This window comes from Xenopus laevis, chromosome 7L, assembly GCF_017654675.1.
Source record: "Xenopus laevis strain J_2021 chromosome 7L, Xenopus_laevis_v10.1, whole genome shotgun sequence".
NCBI classification, from domain to species: Eukaryota; Metazoa; Chordata; class Amphibia; order Anura; family Pipidae; genus Xenopus; species Xenopus laevis.
The window spans coordinates 127,696,015-127,709,589 of NC_054383.1; positions in this window are offsets into that span (position 1 = coordinate 127,696,015).

Genomic DNA, 13,575 nt, shown 5'->3' on the forward strand with positions numbered 1-13,575 from the left:
CACAAAAGCTCTATAAGGCTACACCTTTATTGTTATTGCTACTAGGTCCGCTCATATGCGCAGGAGCGCACTTCTGCATCTGAGATCTGGCGCTGAGTGTCATTACGTCACTATGCAGCACTGGTTTGAATCTTTTGGCGCCAATTATTCTTTAAAAGCCTGATCCACCATTTTGATAGTACCCAAGCTAGGCTTCAGTTGTTCCTGCTAAAGCATTTTTGACTTTCGATCTTCTGGTTTTTACTTCTGTCTGACCCTTGACTACAATTCCTGCCGCCAGCCTTGAACCCTTCGCCTGATTCTCGACTTCTCTTTCCCTTGCCGGTACCTCGCTTACAGGCTTGTTTCAAGTTACGCACATCCTTGTTGGTTTCCCCAGCAGAAAGCCCGGGGGCCCAAAATGGCGTCGGTTAATACCGGAATCCACAGGGTCCACCTGTCCATTCAAGGGCATCCTTCGTTTAGCAAGGTTCCTGATAACGTGAATGTTACAATTTGTTATTTAGATAGGGTCAGTGACCTGCATTTGAAAGTTGGAAAGAGTCAGAAGAAGTCCAAAAACTATAAAAAATTAAAACCAATGGAAAAGTTGCTTAGAATTAGTCATTCTTGACTTAAAGGGGAAGGAAACCTAGTCGGCGCAAACCCCCCACCCCCCCACCCGTTTGTTGCCCAACCTCCCTCCTCCCCCCTGGCCTACCCGTCCCGCTGGGCAAATGCCCCTAACTTGTTACTTACCCTTCTGCGCAGGTCCAGTCCAGGGAGTTCACAGACGACATCTTCTTCCACGCGATCTTCTTCCTGCTTTGAACGGCGTTTTGGCGCATGCGCAGTAGGATAATTTCGCCAGTACGGATCTACTGCACATGCGCCAAAAGTCACGCATATGCGCAGTAGATCGTACCGGCGAAATGATCCTACTGCGCATGCGGCGTTCTAAGCAGGAAGTTTGCGCCAACTAGGTTTCCTTCCCCTTTAAAGGAGAAGGAAAGGTTACAACTAAGTAAGCCTTATCAGAAAGATCTACCTAAATATACCAGTAAAACCTCAAAGAAACACCACATCTTTTTCCTTCTTTTGTGTACTCATGGGCTTCAGTATCAGACTTCCTGCCTTCATCTTAAATTTTTGCCCCGGGCGTGAGCATGCTCAGTTTGCTCCTCTCCTCCCCCTCCCTTCTATGCTGTAATCTGAGCCCAGAGCTATAAGTGAGCAGGGAGAGACTCAGGTAGGAAGTGAAGTCACACCAAGCTAATACTGCAGCTGCTATCCTAAAAAGAGAGCTTCTAGAGCTTTTTACTCAGGTATGGTAAAACATTCTACAGAATAAATATATCATTCTAGCTTGCACTATCGCAGCTAATATATTGGCAATAAAATGCCTCCGTAGCTTTCCTTCTCCTTTAAATGTCCTTTAATAAAGAAAATGAATATTATTGTTCATTTTAGTAGTCATCAACAGAGTGACAAAAACATCCACTGAGAATTAGACTAAGAACAGAAGAACTCAGCATCAGCAAAGAAATGATCCTTGCTATCAAGCACCAAGGTTATGGAATAATGGAGAAGTAATGAGTAATATGTACTTATTTATTTCAATAACCAGTAGAAAATGATCAATAATAAATAATGTAAATATGAATAAATTACTAATCTGTATTGTGATTTTTAAATTGTGAGTGAGGCCCTAATCTCAGGTACAGTGGCGTCACTTTATAGGAAGATTCCTCTATAGTTAATGAAAAAAATCCCCTCCCCAGCCGCTCTCTTACCTGGGACGCAAGTCAGGCGGGAGTAGGCGGAGTCGGGGGAGTGAGCCAGGTGGAGGTGGGACATGGGCGGGAGAGAGGCAGGACAGGAAGTGGGAGGGAGAATGGGGATTGGAGTACGTTGGGCCCTTCTGAAGATACTTTTGCAAGGGGGGCTGCTCAGGTAATTGACGGTAACACAGAGCATGTGCTGGTAATCAGTAGAAGATGGGGAGCTACTAGTGCATATTAGATTTACAGTTATTCTTTGCTAAAAGGCCCTGGTCTTGTATAGAAACCCAAAACCATAGGTGTAGCTAGGGTTGCCAACTTTTCCCCCAGTGGAGACCGGGCAGGGGCGGGGCCATGACATATAGGGGCTTGGCTGTGATGCGGAGGGGCGGTCCATTACTTTGAGGGGAGGGCTATGGCGCGGTGATCAGCGATTGGCCAATCGCCATGTCAGTCATGGGGAATTCTGCCCGGTTTTCCATATTTGTAAAACCGGACAAGAAAGTTTTGACCTGGGCAGCCCTTCAAAATACCTGGCTGTCCGGGTCAAACCCGGACAGGTGGCAACCGTAGGAGTAGCATTTCTAGCCTAATTCTTTGTTGAGCTTTACTTCACCTTTAACAGGTTTAATTAAGAAGAACCTGCCCAGTCTGATCATTGCCTGTGGTGTAACCTGTAATCATCCTATTGCAGCATCAAATCTCATGTTGCGCTAGTACTTGCTGGAATGAATCACACACTTACATCTCCATAAAACACCTGGGTGCAAATAGAAATTCATATAAATTGCCATAATACCACGCCACCGAAACTTGAATGTCATGTTGAACTAGGACAATAGCAGCCTTGCTCACACCTTTCTTGGTGCCTCGGGGGGTTGGGGCAGAGCGAGCCTGGATATGATCCAGTTTCACTCGAGCGGTAATAACTATCTAATTATTAGCCTTTATTTATATAGCACTGAGATATTCTGATGCACTTTATAGAGATTACCATTCATTCACTACAGTTGTTCACCCTTAAATTAACGTTTAGTATGATGTAGAGAGTGAGACAATTTGCAAATGGTTTTCATTTTTTTTATTTCGATATATAAATCTTATTCAAATCAATGCATGGTTGCTAGGGTCATTTGGACCCTAGCAACCAGATGGCTCAAATTGCAAACTGGAGAGCTATTGAATAAAAAGCTAAATAACTCAAAAACAAATAATAGAAGATAAAAGCAAATTGCAAATACATCATACTTAGGGGTCCGTTTATTAAAGCGCGATAAAAATATTCGCACAAAATATAGACAATTTGTGGACTGGCGCAGTCGGGGCCCACCGGGTTGTGAACCTCGGGGGGCCTGTGCGCATGCGCAAGTGGCGATCAAACAGCGCCGCACAACTTTTATTTCCGTTCGGGGGGCCAATCTAGGACCGGGACTGGACCGGGGCCCACCGGGTTTTTTCCCGGTTTCCCGCCGGCCCAGTCCGACACTGGACAAATATGTTTTCACCAGTTTACTAACCTGCAGTAAATATAAATGTGCTAATTTTCTTGAGAAAAAATATGTTTTCGCCAGTTATCGCATTCGCTGAAAATAACGCTACGTACACATTAAGGCCTGGTTTACTAAACAGCAAAATGTGCAAAAGACTAAATTTACACAAGAATATTCGCAACATTTTACCGCCACCTATGTAGTGGCGTAAAAGTTTTTTTTCGCCAGAAAATTCTTAAGGGGCAGGAAATATCCCATAATACTTTTTTTTTTTTACCCATCATTCTTTGCTGACAGGCTATCTGGTGCAACAGCAGCAGTTTCAGCTCAGAGTCGTATTATTGGCAGCGGCATCACAGTCCAAGGATTCGTCAGCCTCTACACTTTTTTGGTTTCATTGTGATTCGCTACATTAAACTGTGCATTTCTGTGAACTAAAGAGATTGACTGGTATGATTTCTTGTTCATATGATTCTGTTGGCAGAAGGGTTTATATGATGCATAAATGTCTGATTGGTGTTACTCTGGTAATGTTGTTGGATGGTATAATCATCAGTCAATAAAGTTTATGAGTTTTGAAGATGCATTTCTCGCCATAAATGTCACAGTAAAAATTGCCATAATAACCGCCATAAAACAAGACTATTTTATAGCATAAACATTTGCAAAAACGTAATTTGTCGCCAGAAAATTCGCAACTCGCTAAAATTACTGCTAACGTAAGCTGGTTTGTGATCGCAATGACTTCTGAGCGCATCGCTGTTTATTAAACTTAGTCGCTGCGAATATTCTGGCGGAAAAATATTCTCAGCGATAACATGCGGAAACTTAAAGTCAGATTTAGTAAACGGACCCCTAAAAGTTAATTTAAAGAATGCAAGGATTCAATGTGCCAGAACAATACAATTTACAATAAGCAGTAATACATATGCACTAGACATCATCATAGTCCTTTACTTCCAAATCCTCTAACTATTTCATTTAGTGTAATATCGCTAATGACCCTTCCTGGCAGATATTACGTCTGCTATATGTTTTTTTCCCAAGGTTACTGCCTTTATCTAGCAGTTTACTGCATTTAAGTAAAAAGAGGCCACCTTGTGGGTGACAACACAAATTGCAGTTTTTAAACAAAAACAAGGAACCCAGCTAATTTTAAGCAATTTTGGTTGATATAAGTATAAAGGGCAGTAACAGCATGGAATGAACCCTCCATACACACTCATAAACAACATTTACTTGCCATTAAGAGCCAACGTTGTGCTCAGTCCTATCAATTCATTCTTAGAGGGACCCAAAAGAATAAGAAAACCCAATAAGCCCTTCATGCAAGGAAACATGACCAGAACATTTCCCTTTCGTGGGTGGTTCAACAGTCCAAGCAAAGTAAAACTCCTTTGCATCAATAATCAACCTACTATATCAGGACTAACTTAATAACTACAATGTGTGCAATTAAAATGCATACCTCCCAACTGTCCCGTTTTCAGCTGGACCGTTCCGCTTTTGCATACCTCCCAACTGTCCCTTTTTCGGAGGGACAGTCCCTCTTTTGACAGCTCAACCCGCAGTCCCTCATTTGTACTGGAAAGTTCCTCTTTTCTCTGCACTGAACAGCCAGAAAAAGAAACAACGTTTCTCACTTTATTGGCTTTTAGCAGAGAGCCCAGAACAGCTAACAGGTGCAAATAAGATACTTTGTAACAATTTTGAGACACAAAAACACAGTTCAGATAAGAAGAAATATTTTCAAACTTTCATAACCTGCCAAATTTTGTAAAACAAACATGGTAATTAGGGGGTGTGGCCACAGAAAGGGGTGTGGTCAAAAAAATGTCTTTTGCATTTGTACTGAAAAGTCCCGACTTTCTCTGCACTGAACAGTGCATACTGAGTCGTTAAGTTTCATTGAACTGACAATTTCCACTTGGAATTGCCAAATATTAGTCACCCCAAGTGATTGTATTTACATACCTGACACCAGAGCTGGTGCTCAAAACTGCACCGCCCCGGGTTTATTCCAGTAAGGACCACGGAACGATCCTCTTCCATCTTCTTCTCTCTTCATGTGGCTGCGCATGCGCAGTAGAGCTAAACTTTAATGAAAACGTTGTCTATTTCATTCTACTGCGCATGCATTTGCCTCGGGAAATTTCAAGAAAGAAGAAGGCGGAAGAGGAGCGCTCCATGGTGCTCACTGGAAGAACACCGGGCCGGTGAAAGGGGCACCAGCCCAGGGGGTGTCAGGTAAGTAAATACAATCACTTGGGGTGCCTAACTTTTGGCAGTTCCAATGTGGAAATTGTCAGTTGAACAAAACTTTAACAACTCAGTATGAACTCAAAGTACCATGATGCTTAGTGGTATTTTTAGTGTGCTCCATGTGTCTAAAATCAATTTGACCTGGGTACTCGGGCATTTGAACACCACCTTTTTGTATGAAACTTAGAAAATATTCCCAAAGCATGCTTATAAGTTAAAAAATACAAGTTTATCTACAGCACTTGTGGGATGATATTGAGAAATTACTAACCAGACTCACTAACCTAACCTTACCTAAAGATGTTTTAACGTTTCTTTTAGGGAAGCCATTTCCTCGGCTGCCCAGACAGTCCCAGACCTTAGTCAATCAGATCTTGACGGCAACCAGATTGGCTATAGCAGCCAAATGGAAGGCTTTAGATCCCCCGTCTTTGGCTGAAGTAATTACCCGGGTAAACCATAATCGCCTCTTTGAAGAGAGGATTGCTTTCCTTCAGAACAAATCACAGCAACATTTGAGGGTCTGGACTGTTTAGGTACTCGAGGGTCTGGCGCACTGAGACTTTTTGTTTTGTAGTTTGCCCGAGAATGTCTTTGATTATTGCCATGATCTATGCGGGAATCTTACTCATACCCTGCTGATATTAGCTACGTTGGAGTTGACTAACCTCGGCTGTTTATTTTGTACCTTTGTCCCTTCTTTCCTTCCCTCTTCTTTAGTCTATATTCTTTTCTTACTCCCCCTCCTACCCTCCCGTCTGTCTCTTCTTCCTTTTCTTCTTTACTTTTTTCCTTTTAACCTACCTTCTTTATCGAAAAGGCCTTACGCAAATAGCAATTGTTTATTTCTGCTTACGATATGCTGTTTTATGCTGTAAGGCTCATGATTGTGTATGTCTACTTTATTCCATAATAAAAATTTTAAGTTACAAAAAAAAAAAAAAAAAAATACAAGTTTATTACATATTATAAAAAGTCAAACAATCCCCTCATGGCGCCTAACGCATTTCATGCTTACTTAGCACTTAGTCATAGGCAATCTCTAACAAGTCAGTTCCTTTTTAATCCTTAAATACTAGCTGTTATAGACCCTCCCCACAATAAAACCAATCACAATCTAACACATAGGGGCAGATTCACTAAGGGTCGAATTTCGAAGTAAAAAATACTTCGAAATTCGACCCTCGAATTGAAATCCTTCGACTTCGAATATCGAAGTCGAAGGATTTAGCGCTAAACGTTCGTTCGATCGATCGAAGGATTTTTCGTTCGATCGAACGATTAAATCCTTCGAATCGAACGATTCGAAGGATTTTAATCCAACGATCGAAGGAAAATCCTTCGATCAAAAAAAGGTTAGCAAACCTATGGGGACCTTCCCCATAGGCTAACATTGATTTCGGTAGGTTTTACCTGCCGAAGTAGGGGGTAGAAGTTTTTTTTAAAGGGAAAGTACTTCGACTATCGAATGGTCGAATAGTCGAACGATTTTTCGTTCGATTCGTTCGATTTCGTTCGTATTCGAACGAATTTAACCAATTCGATGGTCGAAGTACCAAAAAAATACTTCGAAATTCGAATTTTTTTCATTCGAATCCTTCACTCGAGCTTAGTGAATCGGCCCCTTACTGTATGTTGTATATCATCCATTAGAACCAGGGCTATTGGCTCCGTTTTTTAGTTGTCATCATATGATGTAGACGTTACACAATCCATGTTTCGGGGTATTACAAATAAATACAAGTACACAATGTAAAAAGATATAAAAAGTAGTAAATATAATTATATATAGCAAGTTACATCAAAAGTATAATTCAGTCCAAGTGACAACCTGGTTCGTAAATGGAATATCCAGTATACTTCTTTTTTACGCAGTTTTATCAAAAAATCTCTTCCTCTGATACCTATTCTAATCTGTTCTATTCCTTGTATGGAGAAATATTTTAAATGACATTCCAATCATTACATTCTGCAAAATGTCTAGTGACCTTGGTTTTGTTACTTAGCTTGATATTGCTGACTTTAGTATTTCAGGATTAAAAAGGAACTGAGTTGTTAGAGATTGCCTATGACTAAGTGCTAGGTAAGCATGAAACGCGTTAGGCGCCATGAGAGGATTGTTTGACTTTTTATGATATATCATAAACTTGTATTTTTTAACTTATAAGCATGCTTTAGGAATATTTTCTGAGTTTCATAGTTATACCTCTGTTTGGCCACAAGCTTGAATTGTCAGACAGGCCGGAATCAGGATAGTAGAATGTAGAATAGTCAGTGGATAAGTAAAGGTCGGATTGGAGGGGTCAGAGTAGTCACAAGCAGCTACCTTGGTCATCAACAAGCTGGTCATTATTATGAGCCCTACAGAAAACAGAATTCCCTCACCTAAACCACATATAATAAAGAACAATGTGTGGAATAGAAATGTTTAGAACAGTGTCAACATCAGCTGCCATAGACAAGAGCAGCAACAGCCATTCTTTCTGTCAGAGAAACTTTAATTTAGGTTCCTCACATGTTCTTGAGTCATCCGTGTCCACCACCCTTCATAGCCTACACTGATAGCACTGCTCACAACCTCAGTTACCTGAAAATGCAAAATACTCTGCCAACTTTAATATTTTCTTCTTTGTCTTCATTTGGATACAGGGTTTTCCATATTGTTGGAAAGGTGTAGTCTAGAGCAGTGATCCCCAACCAGTAGCTCATGACTAACATGTTGCTCTCCGACCCCTTGGATGTTGCTCCCAGTGGCCTCAAAGCAGGAGCTTATTTTTGAATTCCAGGCAAGTTTTGGTTGTATAAAAACCAGGTGAATTGCCAAACAGAGCCTCAATGTAGGTTGACAATCCACAAAGGGGCTACTAAATGGCCAATCACAGCGCTTATTTGGCACCCCAGGAACATTTTTCATGCTTGTGTTGCTCCCCAACTCCTTTTACTTCTGAATGTTGCTCACGGGTTCTAAAGGTTGGGGATCCCTGGTCTAGAATATAAAGAATTGGCAGCACTCCCAGGCCTTGTATAAAACTGCCTTTATTCTTTCATGTATAGCAACAGCAACGTTTCGGACCTGCAATGGTCCTTTTTCAAGCTGACAAAGCATAATTGATCATTACCAACAGCTTCCTTAAATAGCAAACATTATCATGCCCTCCAGTGGTCACAATATTTATTCTAAAAATACATCAAGCAGGGTAATGTCCACAATACCACACCATGATTGTTACATATTTCACATCAAAAGTATAAATATATCAAGAAAAGATTCTAGGGCTCACTTAGCTGTTTAGCCCATCAGCTCCACTTGTTGTTTCTTATTCACCACTGAGGATTTAAAAACAAAGGATAATATTAAAAACAATTAAAAGAACAATACTACAGAATGCCATGCAGTCAAAATATGGTACTTAACTCATATTCCTTGTTTAAACCCCTTGGTGCTAGTGTACCCAGCCTTTTAATCCAACCTGCTTTACACCTGAGGAGCTGTTTCACTCTATCCCCACCCCTTCTCCATTTGGGGACATGCTGTAACACCTGAAATCTCAATTGTGCCACCCCGTGGCCAGTGTCCACAAAATGGCACGCTACTGGATTTTGTCTCACATTCCTTTTTATATCCGATTTATGTTCACCAATTCTATCCTTTAATTGTCTGGTTGTCTGACCTATATATAACAATCCGCAGGGGCACTTAATTGCATATACAACATAGGCTGATAGACAGGTATGAGATCCTCTTATCTTAATAGCAGTTCCTTTATGTGGATGATATATTATATCCCCCTTCACACAACTATTGCAGTGTCTGCATGATAGACAGGGAACGGTGCCATTTTTTGCATCACATAGTGTTTGTTGCCGAAATATCTTCTTAGGACCCACATCACTCTATCACGCAGAGACTGTGCTCTCTTATACGAAAAAATTGTGTTTTTTGAAAAACTGCAACATTGGGACAGTCTACTTTCAGAATGTCCCAATCTTTTCTTACAATCTTCCCAGTCTGATTTGATAGAACATTGTAGCTACTGGTAAAAGCCACTCTTTCCCCCATTTTTGGTTTTGGTGTCTCACGACTCTCCAATAGCACTTCCCCTTTATATTTCTCCAAGGCTTTTCTCGGATATACTCTGTGTGCCAATTTGTTCTCCATTTCACCCAAATCATCCCTTTCTGATACTATTCTCTTAACCCTAGAAAATTGGGACTTAGGCACTGATCTTTTTATATGTGCTGGATGAAATGAGGAATACAACAGTATTTTTGTCTGTAGGTTTTACATACAGATCGGTTTCAAGGATATTCGCATTTTTGTACACCAATACATCCAGGAAATACATTTTTTGTAGATCTGAGTGTACAGTAAATTTTAACAATGGTAAGTATCCATTCAATTCATTGTGGAGAGACGAATGTGGCCCCACCCACACCATAAAGATATCGTCTATGTAGCGAAACCATGATCTACAGTATTGTTTAAAGTCATTATTTTGATATACATAATTCTCTTCGAAGTCTTTAACAAAAATTTTAGCATAGGAAGGGGCCACATTCGATCCCATCGCCATTCCACACTGTTGTTCATAAAAAACATCCTGGAAAAGAAAATAGTTTTTCTCAAGGATCAATCTTAATAATGTAACAATAAACCATTTCTGTGCCCCATCCCAACAAGGATCACTATGGAGGCACTTTTCTATCGCCTCAACACCACCTATATGTGGTATATTTGTATATAGACTCTCAATGTCTAGTGTGACAAGATAGGCCTCTTTTTCGACATTTTCAATCTCCTTGAGGTTAGTCAAAAATTGTGATGTATCCAAAATAAATGACTTTTGTATCTCTACATATGGGCGCAGAACTTTATCCAAAAAAATTGCTATCGGATTAAACACTGACTGTACCCCTGCCACAATCGGATGTCCCGGAGGGCGTTCTATATTTTTATGAATTTTTGGCAGGGTGTTCAGTACAGGTGTCACTGGGTTGGGTTGTTCTAAAAATTGATATCTATCACCTTGTTTTCAACCGCTTCCTTTAAAAGAGATTTTATCAGTCTCTGGATATTAGGGAGGGGATCAGTGGGCAATGGAATATAAGTCTTGGTATCTCCCAACATTTCATCAATGCTATTAATATAATATGACTTATCCATTACCACCACTGCCCCTCCCTTATCCGCCTGTTTTATCACTAAATCTTTGCGGTCCTGCAATTTCCTTAATATAAATCTCTCATTTTTATTTAAATTAGTCATGTTGTAATTAGATTTACCATCATTATACATTTTTTCCAATTTTTTTATATCATCACTCACCATACCAATATATGTATTGACTCCCCAATGGACCTTATCAGGTGTATAATTACTTTTAAGGTGTAAATCTAACATTTTCAATGTAAATCTATTTTCATATTGATCACAGTCATTACCTTCCAGTTCATTTGATATTTCAGTTGTCCCAAAATGTGCTTTTAATTTGAGAGTTCTAAAAAAACGTGCTAGTTCTAGATCAATAGTGAAGAAATTGTGAAGAAATTGTTTTTAGAAACTGTTCTAAAATATTTTATTCCACACATTGTTCTTTATTATATGTGGTTTAGGTGAGGGAATTCTGTTTTCTGCAGGGCTTATAATAATGACCAGCTTGTTGATGACCAAGGTAGCTGCTTGTGACTACTCTGACCTCTCCAATCCGACCTTTACTTATCCACTGACTATTCTACATTCTCCTATCCTGATTCTGGCCTGTCTGACGATTCTCTGCTTGTGCTGGCCTGGCCTGCCTGTTCCTGGTGGTGTTCTTCCTTCCAGTATCCTGGTGAAACAATGGTGCCCCTTTGCTCGTCCAGAATCGTTAGCTTTGACCTCTCTCAAATAAGACCTGGCGGCATCCGATTAGCCGAGGGCTCCTCCCGAGGTGAAAGGCGGCGGTTAGAGGCAGAAGTGAGAGCTGAGACCAGGGAGCTTAGCTTGGGTTCTAGATATAGGGTGCCAAACATGACACCCTGAATGCTTAGGACCTGGGGTTTTCCGGATAATCAATCGTTCTTCCGGATAATTCTTCTCCGTACCTTAAGTCCACTAGAAAATCATTTAAAGATTGAATAAAATACAATAGGCTGGTTTATTTCCAATTATATTTTAGTTTGGATCAAGTACAATGCCCTGTTTTATTATTATTGAGAAAAAGTAAATCCTTTTTAAAAAGCTCATTCAGAGCTTTCTGGACAACAGGTTTATGGATAACAGATCCCATACCTTTAGTCATCCCCATTGTGTACTCTTCCCATCAAATTACCATTACCTTTCCTTGACTAATCTTGATGTAATGCTAAGAAATTATTCTTTGTTTTCCAAGTAGGGTGATACTCTATGGGACATATATATATTTCTTTTTTTGTATATAACAGCTTAACTTAATATGGAATACTGGTCTTTCTACTCCTTTTTACAACAGTCATTGACTTGTGTTTCCAAAAAAAGCCGTTTGGTTGCACCCTTGAAAAGACCTTCTTTTGAGTGAAGGTCAATACACGAAAGATTGGCTGCAGTGTAAAGTGCAAATACAGTGTAGGGAAAGAAGTTTAATTAGTTCAAGTAATAATTAAAGACCAGGTGGCCCATTTACTAACAGTCTAATTCCTGGCGGTTTTTCCACTAATCTCTAAAAATTTTTAGTTTTCCTGTTTTTTTTTTAAAAGTGCTAAAAATTCGAGATTTATTAAGTGAAAACCTTTAACACAAAACTTTGGCAAGTAAAAGTCTTATATTCCTGGCATTTTTCCACGAATAATGAATCAATCAATTAAAAAATGAAGAATTTATTATGACATAATGCGTTTCGTGCCTGCTGGGGCACTTACTCATAGGTTGAATGGCACATCCCTGTACACAGGTTATAAAGGGGCTGTGACCAATCACAAATCAACAACCACATGTTATCACTTTATTCAATCAATGATTATCCACCTAGTGGTTAAAGCGCTAAATGTTGCCAACATATCTGTGCAATACAATGTGCAAAAAGAAAAAAAGAAAAATAAAGAGGAATAAAAACAAAAGAAAAAGGGGAAAATAATAACATAATATATTCTGTACGTGCTCCTCAAAAAACACAACAACCATCCTTATATGCAAAAATATTAATGAATAGTAAGAAAAAAATAAAGAAAATAATAAAGAAATTAATTTCTAGAAATAAAATAAAGAAATAATAAGAATAAAGGTTGGTGGGAAGAAAAGTTTGTTTATAACACGGATAATCTGTTTAAACATCATTTTGTATTCTTTGGTAGATATATCGATGACCTAAAGATTTTTTGGCACCAACACAAACCATATTATTATTTTTCTGGATCTTTTTGATAAATAGGCCTCCCTCTATAGACTGCCTGGTCGTTTCAGGCAGGATCCCAAAATATTTGTAACCCCCTCTGAGGAACCAATAGGGCTGAAGTTGTGCTAAACAAAAAATAAACATGCTAGACACCCAGATTTTGCTTATATAGTGGGTATTTTATTGGTTCTGTACAAGGTGCTTATAGTGAGCATTTTATATAAAGCACAAGAATTTTCACTGCATGGAAAGTAAACGGGATTCTGTTTTACTTGCAAATTGATTATAACCTTGCACAAAGGGAATGACCACAGATATATGTTGGCTAGTGTATAGAGCTGAAAAGATGAGAAAACTATGGGTTAACACTAACTTTTAATAGCTTTTGATGTTGACAAAATACAGAAAGACAAGCAAACTCAAAGAGCCTCAAAAAGCAATCTTTACTTTGCTAATAAATCCGAAGGTGGCTCAACATGTCCTGTTTGTTGTCACCCATATTCCTTCAAATAGCTGACGTTACCAAGATGATTAAAATAAGGAGATCTTATAGGAGATGCTTCAGTGAAAGTTTATAAAATTTAAAGGACCACTTCGTCTGTATTCACTAGGTACCAATAGAAATGCATTTCATATTATGCAGGGTTTAAAGTGCAATAAATTGTGCAAAATCGGGAATTTCTTTTATCATTTCCATGTTAATGACTCCCAGAG